This window comes from Castor canadensis, chromosome 4 (assembly GCF_047511655.1).
Source record: "Castor canadensis chromosome 4, mCasCan1.hap1v2, whole genome shotgun sequence".
Lineage (NCBI taxonomy): Eukaryota > Metazoa > Chordata > Mammalia > Rodentia > Castoridae > Castor > Castor canadensis.
In genome coordinates, this window is record NC_133389.1 from 30,661,771 (window position 1) to 30,674,676 (window position 12,906).

The following is a 12,906-nucleotide window of genomic DNA, read 5'->3' on the forward strand; positions in this document are numbered from 1 at the left end:
GACTTGCTGAAGGAGGATGCAGAGTTTTTGATTGGTGGGTTGCTTGCTGAATGATGCAGTTGGCTGCTGCTGCTGAGCTAGGCTAGAGATTAAAGGGAACATGAGACAGTGCAAGTCTGCACCAAGAACTTTATACATAGGCTTTAGAAAAGCTAAGCTAAAGAAGAGCTAAAGAGAACATGGGACAGTGCAAGTCTAAGGACCCAGACTTTAAGAGTTACGCTAATCCAGTTTTTAGATGTGGCTGCTGTTTGTCTGCAAGTCTGACCACCGAGACTTTAAAGAGAGAACATGGGACAGTACAAATCTGAGGGCAAAGACTTTAAGAAAGATTAAATAAAACATGGGACAGAGTGAGTCTAAGGAAAGAGACTTTAAAGAATAGAAAAGAAAGGCTTTTTAAAAAGACTTTAAAAGCAAGGTTAAAGATAGAGAAAAGAAGCAGAGTAAAGAGAAGAGAAATAAAGAAGCATCAAGGCTGTTGTGCGTCTCCATCTGTGTGTCCAGAATACCTGGCCCCAGCTTTGTCTTCTATTATTTGCCCTTTCTGCATCTCCCATTGCCCTCAGTTAGCCCAGTTAGGTAGATAGTAGCAGGAGTGAGAAAAAGCTAGCTCCAGGGAAAGACTCTTGTAGGAGGTAAGACTTGCCATAGCTGAGGCTTGAGAATGATTCAGCCAAGTTCTTCTTCAGGGAAGGGGTGCCTTACTCACAATGGGAACCAACTGCTGAAAACACTGTAGGTGTTGAGTGAGTCGGGAAAGTTAGTGGAGGGAAAATAAGATGAGCCAAAAAAGTAGGTCAGATGGTGGGTTTGAACATAAGTGCAACTTCACCCTCTTGTATTTGAGATATTTAAAATGAAAGAATAGGGAAAAATAATTAAAAAAAAAACTGACAGGTCATTCCTTCTTTGGCTTCTGAAGTAAAATTATTTAGGAACGTAAAAGAAAGGATTCAAAGAGAGACACCCTTTAAAATACTTGATCATGTTCCAGATAGAAGAGGCCAGGTGCTCAGGTTTAATCCCAACACATTTGGGAAATTTTCATTTTAAGGCTCATGGATTTGTAGTCCTAGTTTTAACATGCTCCCATCCCATGCAGGGATGGTTTTGACCCATCCCTGAATATTAGAATAACCCGGGAGCTTTCAGATTCTCATTGCTTAAGCTCCTCCCCAAGAAAAGTAAGTCAGAGTTTCCACGGCTGATGATGAAAAATGCTCATGAGAAATGCCTCAGGTAATTCTAACATACAGCCAGCCTTAAGAACAACTGAAATGGGAATCCTAAAATTCACACTGCTAGAGCAGAGCAGAGTTTATGCTCTCTTTCTTGCTTCTCAGCAGAAGAAATCAGACTGACATTTATTTTTTTCCATCCTTGCCCCAGGCTGTAGCTGCAACAGAACCATGGACAGCAATGATTCTTTCCCTTAATTCTGTAGGCAAAACCAAAGATAGGCTTTTAAGCTGAAGCTCTTGACAGCTGCTCCTACTCAATGCCAATTACACTAACCTAGACATCCTCTCCTTCCCAGCTCAGTGGCACCATTGTCAGACCTTCATGCTCAGAAATCTTCACTGGACATCTGTTGTTTAAAGGCAAACCCAAGCTCTTCATCCGGGTGCTCCTTGCTGGTTGTGATCTGTCTCCAAACACTTGCTTCAACTCTGATCTCAGGGTTCTGTCTATATCCTTCTGTACTATCCTGAAAACACATATCACTTTTCTTTTGCTCTTGCCCACATCTGCAATGACAACAGTTCTATTATCATGCTCACTTCATTCATGTGTTTCTACTCAAGGTACAATTTAAGTCCCTACTTGATGCTCAACAACCCAACACCTAATAATTTCTATGAATCTTCTTCCCATACTGCCAGTATTGGGAAAGGTGGCAGATTAATGGCACAAACTGAACTGATTTGTTCAGGAAAGAAGATTTGTTGTATTTTGATCATTATTCAGCATTATGATTCTGTGGGCTGGGTACCTGAGATAAAATACTATTTCTTTAACTAGTTTATCATATGACCCCCTTCTAAGCCTCAATGTCTTCACATGTAAAATGGGGGCTATAATAATTCCTCTCTGAATTGTGAGGATTAAATCAATAATGCAAGAAAATTCTTTAGATCTGTCTGGCTCCTTTTGAGTCTTCAAATAAATTCTAGATTATTTTGTTGTATACACATATTATACTCTGATGAATATATCTGGTAACATCACCAAAACTGTAAGAATACTTATCAATAGACTCTGCTTTATAAATTTTAGTGCCTAGATCACAATACTATACAAAAAGCAAAAAGTTTTAAATCAGAGCATTTAATTTCAAGTTTTAGCTCAGCCATTTAGTTCTTAAGTGATTTTGTGATGTTGTTTGACCTGTCTGAACTTCAATTCCTTAGATTCTAAAATGGAAATCATAATGATAACAAAGGAATTTCCTATATTCTGGAGATTAAAGAAAATAAAATACCAGAAAGTTCTTTCTTATATCTCAAGTATTATTCAAAAAAGCATATTTGTAGTTATACTAGCCTACCCATGTTTATTGAATTAAGTAATACCTAGATGTGAGATTACACTTCAATAACTGCATTTACTTGCTGAAAATATTGGCTCTTCTTGTATTTGGTAAATTTTTTGTAGCACTGGGGATTGAACCAAGAGCCTATTCATACTATGCAAGTGCTCACCACTGAACTATATTAGCTGTGCATTTGCTAATTTAATTATCAAAAAGTAGATATAAAAATCCATGTCTTAATTTCTTTGTCTACATTTTAACAACATTAAACAAGAAGGACCTTTACAAGCCTTTTAGGATGCTAAGTTCTAGATTTTTGGAAAAGTCCCATGCTTATATGTGAGTTTAAAATGCAAATAAATGAATATAAATGTTATTTATTTTTCCCCAGACTTTTTCTTTACACATATATTATACATGGGATGCTAAATAGAAAAATATGGGCATATGTTATTTGTGGTTATCTCTGGGTGGTAGAATTATGTATGGACCTAAACATTTTCTAATTTATATTTCAAATGCTCTGCAATGAGATTGTAGCAACTAGATTTTTAAAAAATTGTAATAAAAATAGCTCTCAAGACATAAAAGCCTGTCCCAAATATGCACATACATATGTCTATGCACATGTGTACAGAAACAGAAACATCTTTTAAGACAGACAACTAGCAGTACCCTATGAATGTGTTTCTTTATCAAACATATTTTCATTCACTGCTCATTATATTTAGAAAACTGAAGGGACAGAATGAATCTAGTGAGGAACACGCATGAAATCTTTCTTTCCCCAGAGATGCCTGGCATGTTGCAGTGACCACTTCTGGCATTATGAGGTACTGCAGCCACGCTCCCTCAAATGTTATAACTCACAGACGAGGTGACTTCACATCTTGGGTCCAGGAGGCCAAAAGGGTTCAAGGATAAACAGCTTAGGCATATATTTGAAAGTACTGAAAAAAGATGGGTCTATTTCAAAACTAATCACTAGGCTCTGATAAATAGAAAAATATTTAACTTTTTCTCTAGACTGGGAGAATGGGAAATGCTACCTATAGAAAATAGGGTTATTTTTTCCCTACAAAAATAAACTTTCCAGACATTTTAGTTGATAGCATATATCAGCTATGGCAAGTAATACCTACATATTTTTGTTTGTGTGGTTAAATTTAGAGACTTTTGAGATCACATTGGCTCTTTAATCTGGTCTGGTAGGCTTGCTAAGGGAGCAACATACTCAGATGTAGGCAGTTTGGGTCAGGGATTATTGAGCAGTAATTTGGAACAGGCTAAAGGGGATAATAATGTGCTAAAATTCTTCTGGAGAAAAAAATTAGAGCTTTTATCCTTGGCCCAAGGACTTAATGACCCACAAAGGGTAGCCAGGACAGTTCTGGCTTCTGCCTATTTACCTGTATAATTTTTATTGGCTTCCTCTTTTACTCTCAGAATCATCACAAACTAGCTAAAAAGCTATACGGTCACTTTAAAGTCAAGTCAAAACACTGTTTTTTCCTCTTTTGTTAAAGACATCAGGAAGCAAGTTATGACTTAATTGACAGGAGAGAAAGCAGCTTTCAGAGAAGTTTCATGAAATTCTGTGAACATAAATGACATTCACATCAACTCTTGGTTTAAATTCCCTCCTTTCATGTTCCATGTAAATACAGGAAACATGATAGCTGAATATCTTAGAGATGGTTCATTCACCATCCCAAAATGTTTCTGTTCACTTTTTTTTCTTAGTTATATTACATCTGGTTAAATACCAGAAATGACACATAAATAAATATTTGATATTTTTGGTGCATTCATTCAAGTATCATAATTAGTATCATTTAATAATAGCTCTGGAATAGTACATAGGAGAAAAAAAGTAAAAATAAGTGTAATTTCTCCTATAGCTTGTAATCTGTCTGGTGAATAAGGTACACACTTGCAAAAAGGACAAAACAACTAAGTAATGAATGATAGTTAGGTAGTTAATGTTCTAAGAGTTTGAAAGGGTGGATAGCTATAAGTTTAAGTTAAATGATGAGGAGGACGATTGAGCTAAGTTTTTAACTTGAATTCTAGCCAGAGTCTCAGGGAAAGATTATTCCAGACGATGGCACACCTTTGGATATTCTTAAGCAAAAGATAGAATGTACTCACATAACTTAAGAAATGACTCTAAGATACAGCATCTTGAAGACAAATTAATTCTTTAGATTCCAAAGACAGTCACTATAATTTTCAGTCATTATAGATCCTTCCCAACTCTATAGCACCTGTCTAATTGCATAATCTTTCTGTTTTGGTTTCCTGCAGTCAGTTATTTTGGAATACTTTAAATCCACATTGACCTGTTGATGATTCTGTTGTATTTCTTACTAGAAAAAGTGCTTCAAGGCCAGAGATGCTATCCAATTCTACCCTACTTCTTTATCTATTCTCTTCCTTTCTTTCTTCCCACATATACACACACACTGATACAAAAGAGAAAAGTGAGCCCTGAGCTTTCATGCAAGTTGTGGATGAAAGCTTGGTTTCATTTGAGTTGTTATTTTTATATCCAAATAAGTAAGAAAGACTGTTGATGGAAACCACAAATGCATATAAGAATAAATTGCCTGTGTCACAATGGTGATTCTGAGTAAAATCCCTTACCCTTCTGGACTTAGCAGAAGCATCTGACAGAGCTACTCACTCACTCATCGTCATCCTGGCCTCTAAATGCTAAAGACTCAGGGCTCAATTCTTTGTCATTGTGTCTATTTACTTTTCTGTGTGCACAATTTCATACTTCTTTATTATCATAATATTGCGATACTGAGGTACATTTACAAAAGTGCTTACAATGTGTCATAGTTAAATCCTCCCCCTTCATCATTCTCCTTTATCCCCCACTCTCATTCTTAGAACAGTTTCAGCAGGTCTCACTTTTCCATTTTCATACACAAGTACATAATATTTGCACCATATCTGCTCTCCTTCACCCTTTCCTTATTACCCTCCCCCACCACTGGCACCAACTCCCAGACAGGACTTGTTTTACCTTCCTGTCCCCAGTTTTTAGAAAAAGACTATTTCATTTGGTTAAGATAGCTATGTAGGGGGTTTCATTAAGACACTTCAATGCACATATGCATTATAGCCCAAATTGGCTTATCCCTCCATTTTTCTTCTTTCGACCTTAGTTCCCTTCTTATGGTGATTTCAGCAGGTTTAAGAATTTTACATTCATCACAGGGACTGAAAAATCTACCCTAAAGTTCATTTGGAAAAACAAGAGACTGCGAATAGCCAAGGCAATACTCAGCAAAAAGATCAATGCTGGAGGTATCACAATACCCGACTTCAAACTATATTACAAACCAACAACAATAAAAACAGCATGGTACTGGCACAAAAACAGGTATTAAGACCAATGGAACAGAATAGAAGACCTAGATACAAATCCACACAGCTATGCCCACCTTATTTTTGACAAAGGTGCCAAAAACATGTGATGGAAAATAGAAAGCCTCTTCAACAAATGTTGCTAGGAAAAGTGGTTGTCTGCCTGCAGAACACTGAAACTAGATCCATGTCTATCACCCTATACTAGTATCAACTCAAAATGGATCAAGGACCTTAATATCAGACCTGAAACCATGAAGCTAGTACAGAAAAGAGCATGGAATACTCTGGAAGCAATGGGTATAGGCAAGGACTTCCTCAATAGAACCCCAGCAGTTCAGCAACTAAGAGAAAGGATGGAAAAATGGGACTACATGAAATTAAAAAGCTTCTGCACAACAAAAGAAATGGTCTCTGAAGAGACCACCCATAGATTGGGAGAAAATATTTGCCAGCTGTACATCAGACAAAGAACTGATAACCAGAATATACAGGGAGCTCCAAAAACTAATGAATGAAACAATAAAAAAAAAATCAGTGAACCAGTGAACAAATAAAGAAATGGACAACTGAACTAAACAGAAATTTTTCAAAGGAAGAAATCCAAATGGCCAAAAAACACATGAAAAAATGTTCACTATCTCTGGCCATAAAAGAAATGTAAATCAAAACTACACTAAGATTCCACCTCACCCCTGTTTGAACAGCTATCATCAAAAACACCACCAACAACAAATGTTGTCGAAGATGTGGGGAAAAAGGAACCCTCATACACTGCTGGTGGGAATGTAAGCTAGTACAAACACTCTGGAAAACAATATGGAGGCTTCTTAAAAAACTAAACATAGATCTGCCATATGATCCAGGAATCCTACTCTTGGGGATATATCCAAAGGAACGTGACTCAGGTTACTCCAGAGGCATCTGTACACCCATGTCTCATGCAACACTATTCACAATAGCCAAGTTATGGAAATAATCAAGATGCCCCACTACTGATGAATGGATTAAGAAAATGTGGTATTTATACACAATGGAATTTTACTCAGCCACGAGAAAGAATGAAATCTTGTCATTTGCAAGTAAATGGATGGAACTGGAGAACATCATCTTAAGCGAACTTAGCCAGGCTCAGGAGGCCAAAACTCATTATGTTTTCCCTCATATGCAGACTTTAGATCTAGGGCAAACGCAGTGATATTATTGGTCGTGGGTCACATGTTAAGGAGAGAACACATACAGGAGGAATAGGGAAAAGTAGGAAACCCAGAACTTGAAAGTGTTTGATGTGCCTACTGTAGAGGAGATAATACAGTAAACTTGAACTGACAGAGGTCACTATGGGAAGGTGACTGGGAAGTAGTGTAGAGGTCAGGTAGAGATGACTCAATTCGGGTTGTAATACACAGGTGCATGGAAGCAATGCTAGGAATTTCTATATAGCTATCCTTATCTCAAACTAGCAAAAACACTATGTCTTTCTTAATATTGCTTATGTCTTCTCTTCAACAAAATTGGAGAAGAGGGCAGAACACATTATTCCTGTAAGTGAGGGAGGTGGGGGGTAGAGAAAGGGGGTGGAGGTCGGGGTAGGGGGAGAGATGGCCCAAACAATGTATTCACATGTGAATAAATGAATAAATAAACCAAAAAATAAAAATTCTATATTCATTCTTATATGGAAAGTACATTAACCATATTCACCTTCTCTACTTCTTTCTTTTACCCTCTCTTTTCTGTTAGTGACCTCCTCTTAGCATGACCTGTTTTACATTATTTTCCTTCATTGTTTAGGTGTCTGTTCATTGTTCACTGGGATTTTTACCTTGGTATTATGTCTGTATGTACATTGTACTTAAGTCAATGTAACCCACCCCCCCACTGCACTTTCTTGCTCTTTTCCCCTATTCTGTGCTGTTTAACATTTTTAAGCATGTTTCCTGTGTCTTGTTACTACACAGATGTGATGTACTTCATTATTATTCACTGTTTTTCTTTCCTTCTTTTCTTCATCTACCAGTCCCACTTTTGGATACATGTTCTGTATATTTAATATTGCTTGTTATTGTATTGGGCCTATATTTCACATGAAAGAAAACATGCAGTCTTTGGTTTTCTGAGCCTGGCTAGCTTCACTTAAGATAATGTTCTCCAGTTCCATCCATTTACCTGCAAACAACAAAATGTCATTCTTCTTTATGACTGAATAAAATTCCATTGTATATGAATACCACATTTTCTTAATCCATTCATCAGTTATGGGACATCTTGATTATTTCCGTAGTTTGGCTATTGTGAATAGTGCTGCAATAAACATGGTTATACCTGTGTCTTCATTGTAACTTATTTCTTTGGGTATATCCATCGGAGTAGTATTGCTGGATAATATGGGAGTTCTTTTTTTTTTTTTGAGGCACCTCCGTATTGTTTTCCATAGTGATTGTACTAATTTACATTCCCACCAACAGTATATGAGGGTTCCTTTTTCCTCACATCCTCACCAATATCTGTTGTTTGTGTTCTCTCTCTCTTTTTTTTCTTCTCCGGCAGCACTGGTGTTTGAACTCAGGGCCTCATGTTTGCAAAGCAGGTGCTCTTACTACTTGAGCCACTCTGCCAGCCCTTGTTTGTGTTCTTCCACCTCAATTCTAACAGGATTGAGGTGGAATCTTAATGAACATGGTTTGGATTTGCATTTCCTTTATGGTCAGGGATGTTAAGCATTTCTTCAGGTGTTTTTTTTGGCCATTTGGACTTCTTTTGAAAAATCTCTGTTCAGTTTGTTTGCCCATTCGTCATTGCTTTATTGGTTTTGGGGGAAAATTAGTTTTTTGAGCTCCTTAGCTCAAAATTTTAAACTAATTAATTCCTTGTCAAATGTATAGCTGGCAAAGATTTTCTCCCATTCTGTATCTGCTTCTTCAATCTGGTCACCATTTCCTTTGTTGTGCAGAAGCTTTTTAGTTATCTGTAGTCTCACTTGTCCATCTTTTCTCCTAGATGCTGAGTCCCTGGAGTTCTATTTAAGAAGTTATTGTCTATGCCTGTAAGTTCCATTGTATTCCCTAGTCTTTCCTGCACTACCTTCAAAGTTTCAGGTCTTTTATTAAGGTCCTTAATGCACTTTGAGATGATACTTCTACATGGTAAGACATGGGTCTAGTTTCAATTTTCTGCATGAAGATGTCCAGTTTCCCAGCCATACTTGTTGAAGAGGTTGTCTTTTCTTCAATTCCATACTTTTAATTACTAGCAGTATGTTGATGAAGCCCAGACTTATACCTTCTTTTGACTTCTCTCTGATCTCCAGATGAATGGCTATAATTTCCCACTTCATGCCTTTGCTTGGATGCCTAATTGGCAACTCTAGTTTTACATGTTTGAAACAAGACACTCAACTTGAAGACTTCCCCTAAAGTCTTTACACTCTCACTCTATTCTTTGTCCCACAAATGGCAAATTCATTCTACCAATTAGTTGCTCAGGTTAAAAAAACTGTCCCCTTAATATGAGTCATCTTTGATATCTGTCTTTCTCTGATGCCACACATATTATCCATTAGCAGTTCAGTCAGCTTAACCATGGAAATATATTTAGATTACAGATCACTTCTTGCCATTGCTGCTTCCCTAATCTGACAACCATCCATTTTCTTAGTGAATTATTTAAATTTCCTTCAAAATGACCTCTTCTGTATCCATCTCTGCCTTCACACAGTGTTTTCTCCAGCATGCACCAGAGGGATCATTCTAAAATTTAAGTCAGATTATGATACTCCTCCACTCAAAACACTACAATGGTTCCCATCTCACTCAGAGTAAAAGCCCTGATATCCACCCTTCTATAAAGTTCTGTAATACCTGGCTCCATCAAAGCTCAATTCTCATTTTCTCACTTTCCTCACTGTCCTCTCAACTCCTAACACTTGGTGCTTCAGTTGTTCCTAAAATATACTGGGAACATTTAAAATAGAACCTTCCCCTATTCTCCATCTCTTTCCTATTTTATTTTTTTTAGATTTCTTACCTTATTGCACCTGTTATCTATTTTTTTTGCTTGTTTGTTTATTAATATGTCGCTATTAGGATATTGGAATAGAGGTAAAGTGAAAGCCAGGATTTTAATCTATTTTGTGTACTGCTGTATCTCTAGTGTCTAAAAGAGTTCATGGCACATGTTAGATGCTCGATAAATACTTGTCAAATAAAAAAATCAACATGTAAACACATGGATAAATAAATATACAAGCAAGCAAACAAGCAAATCAATGAGTCTTGCTCATCCATGGAATCTCCAGCTTTGTCAGAGTAGATTGCTGAACTTTCTACACCACAGACTTAGATCTGCTGACATATAAATAATTACTCACATTTTCATTTGCTTTTCTGATTTTCTTTCAGAAAAAAAGTGTAAGAATTGGCATGTTTCCTATAGACACTCCCCCATCTCAGAACTTACTAACTCTATTCATGATCTTTTCTGTTTGGAATCACTACATGGTACAATAGAAAGGGTCATTAGAGACCATCTTGTCCAAATTATCATTTCAGAAGAGAGGAAACTGAGGTTCTAGTTTTTGAAATGATTGCTTAAGGTTACAAAGATAGTTATAAGCAGAGTTGGAATAAGATTTCAGATTTCTAAATGTTTATAAGTAATCAATATCTATCTACCTACCTGTCTATTTGTCTTCATCTCTATGCCCATGTTTCTCATATGTTGTCTTTGCTACAACCTCTGATAATCAAAATTCAATAACAATAGTCTTCAAAGGGAGATTCAGATTTGCAAGTGCTTTTGAAGCTCAATGATGACTTTTTTCCAAGTGAAGAGGGCTGGTGATGGAGTCCCCCTCACTTTCACAGAACAGAAGAAGCAAGTATTCATCTGTGGGCATTGGCAGGGCTGGTGCTTACTGACAAGCCCTGAAAATGGAAATATCCTGCTTGTCCTTTTAACAGGATTTCAGCCAGAGATTTGAGGGAAAAGTACTGCAGCCTAGTGGGCTGTGAATATAAGTGGAAATGTCAGAGCTATGAATCAGTTGACACATTTTTATTTAGCATCTTCCTGTGAAAGAAGATGAGAAGACATGACTCCTGTGCTCAAATTCCTTCTCGTTTCAGAATGGAGCCCAGAACCGAACAAGACCCTGCTAGATCTTAGAGGGTCCAGCATTTTAGAGTTGGAAGATGTGACTTGAGTAGCAAGGACAAGGATGGTACTCATGAACAACACAATGCTAAATCTTAAAAGAGGTGCAAGGATTTAAGCTGGTGAAGGGGGTTGTGGTGTATTGATTGCTCGTGTTCTCTTTAGATTCAAGAAGTACATTTTTATTCTTCAGCTCAGGGCCCCAAAATCCTCCTTGGAAGGCAGAGGAGCCAGAGAGCACATTTCCCATCTTAAGCAGAGAAACTGAGACCCCCAACCTCTGAAGTAACCCCAGACTCCATCCCAGGACACTTTCCAGAATTCTCTGCTGGAAGATGGCTACTCTGTATCTCCTTACATTCTGAAGACAGAGGTACTAGACTTGTTTTGAAAACACTCAAGGAGATCAAAGTTGGCTCCTTTCCCAAGTTCTATGATAAATAATTAAAAAAAAGAAAAAAGAGTTCAAGGTATCCCAAGGAGGCAGTTTCCTCTTCGCTGTTCATAACCAAAATATTTTAACAGCCCTGAGGAGCTGTTCACCTGCGGGGCCCTGGCTTTTTGAGGCCTATCTGTGAAGGGTATGTGGTTGACCTGGCCTTGCTGACGAGAAAAACACAGATGTCTACCATCTGGTCACGGGCCCTTGTGCCTATGCCAATTTCCTATCACTGACAGCCAAAACGTGATTGATGGAATTTGGTACTCCATTTTTCCCCCCTTAATACAATATAACCTCATGGATTTAGATGGCATTTAGCCAAACTGAGAGAATTTGAACTTGGGCAGGGGTAAAGTTTACCATCAATGAAATGAAGTTCTGTTAAATAAATTACTGATGTAAACAGGATTGTAAAAGGGACAATTTAATCTTCTTACAAGAATAAATTGTTTTCAAGCACTTAAGTTGCATAAATTTACATACAGTGTGCTAATTACAAATGATTGATAGCCAGTCATTCAAACACATCTGGTAGGAGCCCTGTTCTCTAACACTTTTGTTAGACACTAGCTTACGCTACTTCAAGTACTTACAGTCCAAATACATCTTTTCTATGTGTGTCTATGTAGTCACACACATTTGTATAAAGGACTGTGCTTGCTTTTTATTGAGCCATGTTCCTGGAATCCATACCACAAAGAGCATTATCAAACACAGATCTCAAAAGCCAGATTATATTTTCAGATAAGAATGATGTTATATTTGGGACTGGTGTGCCAGACCCAAGGCTCATACCAAGTAAATCATAGATTCAGTCAGCATTATGTCATAACAACCTAAGCTACATCAGACACAGCTACAGAAGACAAATGATATTTATTGAGCAGTTGTTACATCTGAGTGTTTTACATATGTAATCTCAGTCACTCATAAAATACCATTAAGGAGTCATCACCTCCATTTTATGGAAGACAGCACTGAAAGTCTATGACATCAAATAACTTGCTCCTAATCACATGGTTATAATTAGTAGAGTTAGAAGTTAAACCTAGGTCTGATTCCAAATTCCATGTCTCCTGACACTGTAGCGTATATAATACTTTAAAAATGCCTAATTATACCTAATGTTACAGTTTGTGTATGAAGTTATCTCCCAAGTTGAAGACTTGCTCCCCAGTTGGTGGTGCTGTTGAGTGATGACTGGATCATGAGGGCTCTAACTTCACCAATGATGAGTTCCTGGCTTTCCGGAGGTGTGGCCTTGTTGGAGGAAGTAAGAGGTGGAGCACATCCTTGTAGGGTATATCTGGCCCCTTCCTGTCTTGCTTCTTGATTGCCATGAGGTGATATTTTTCTCAGCCATGTCCTTCATTCATGACATTTTCACTTTGCTAAA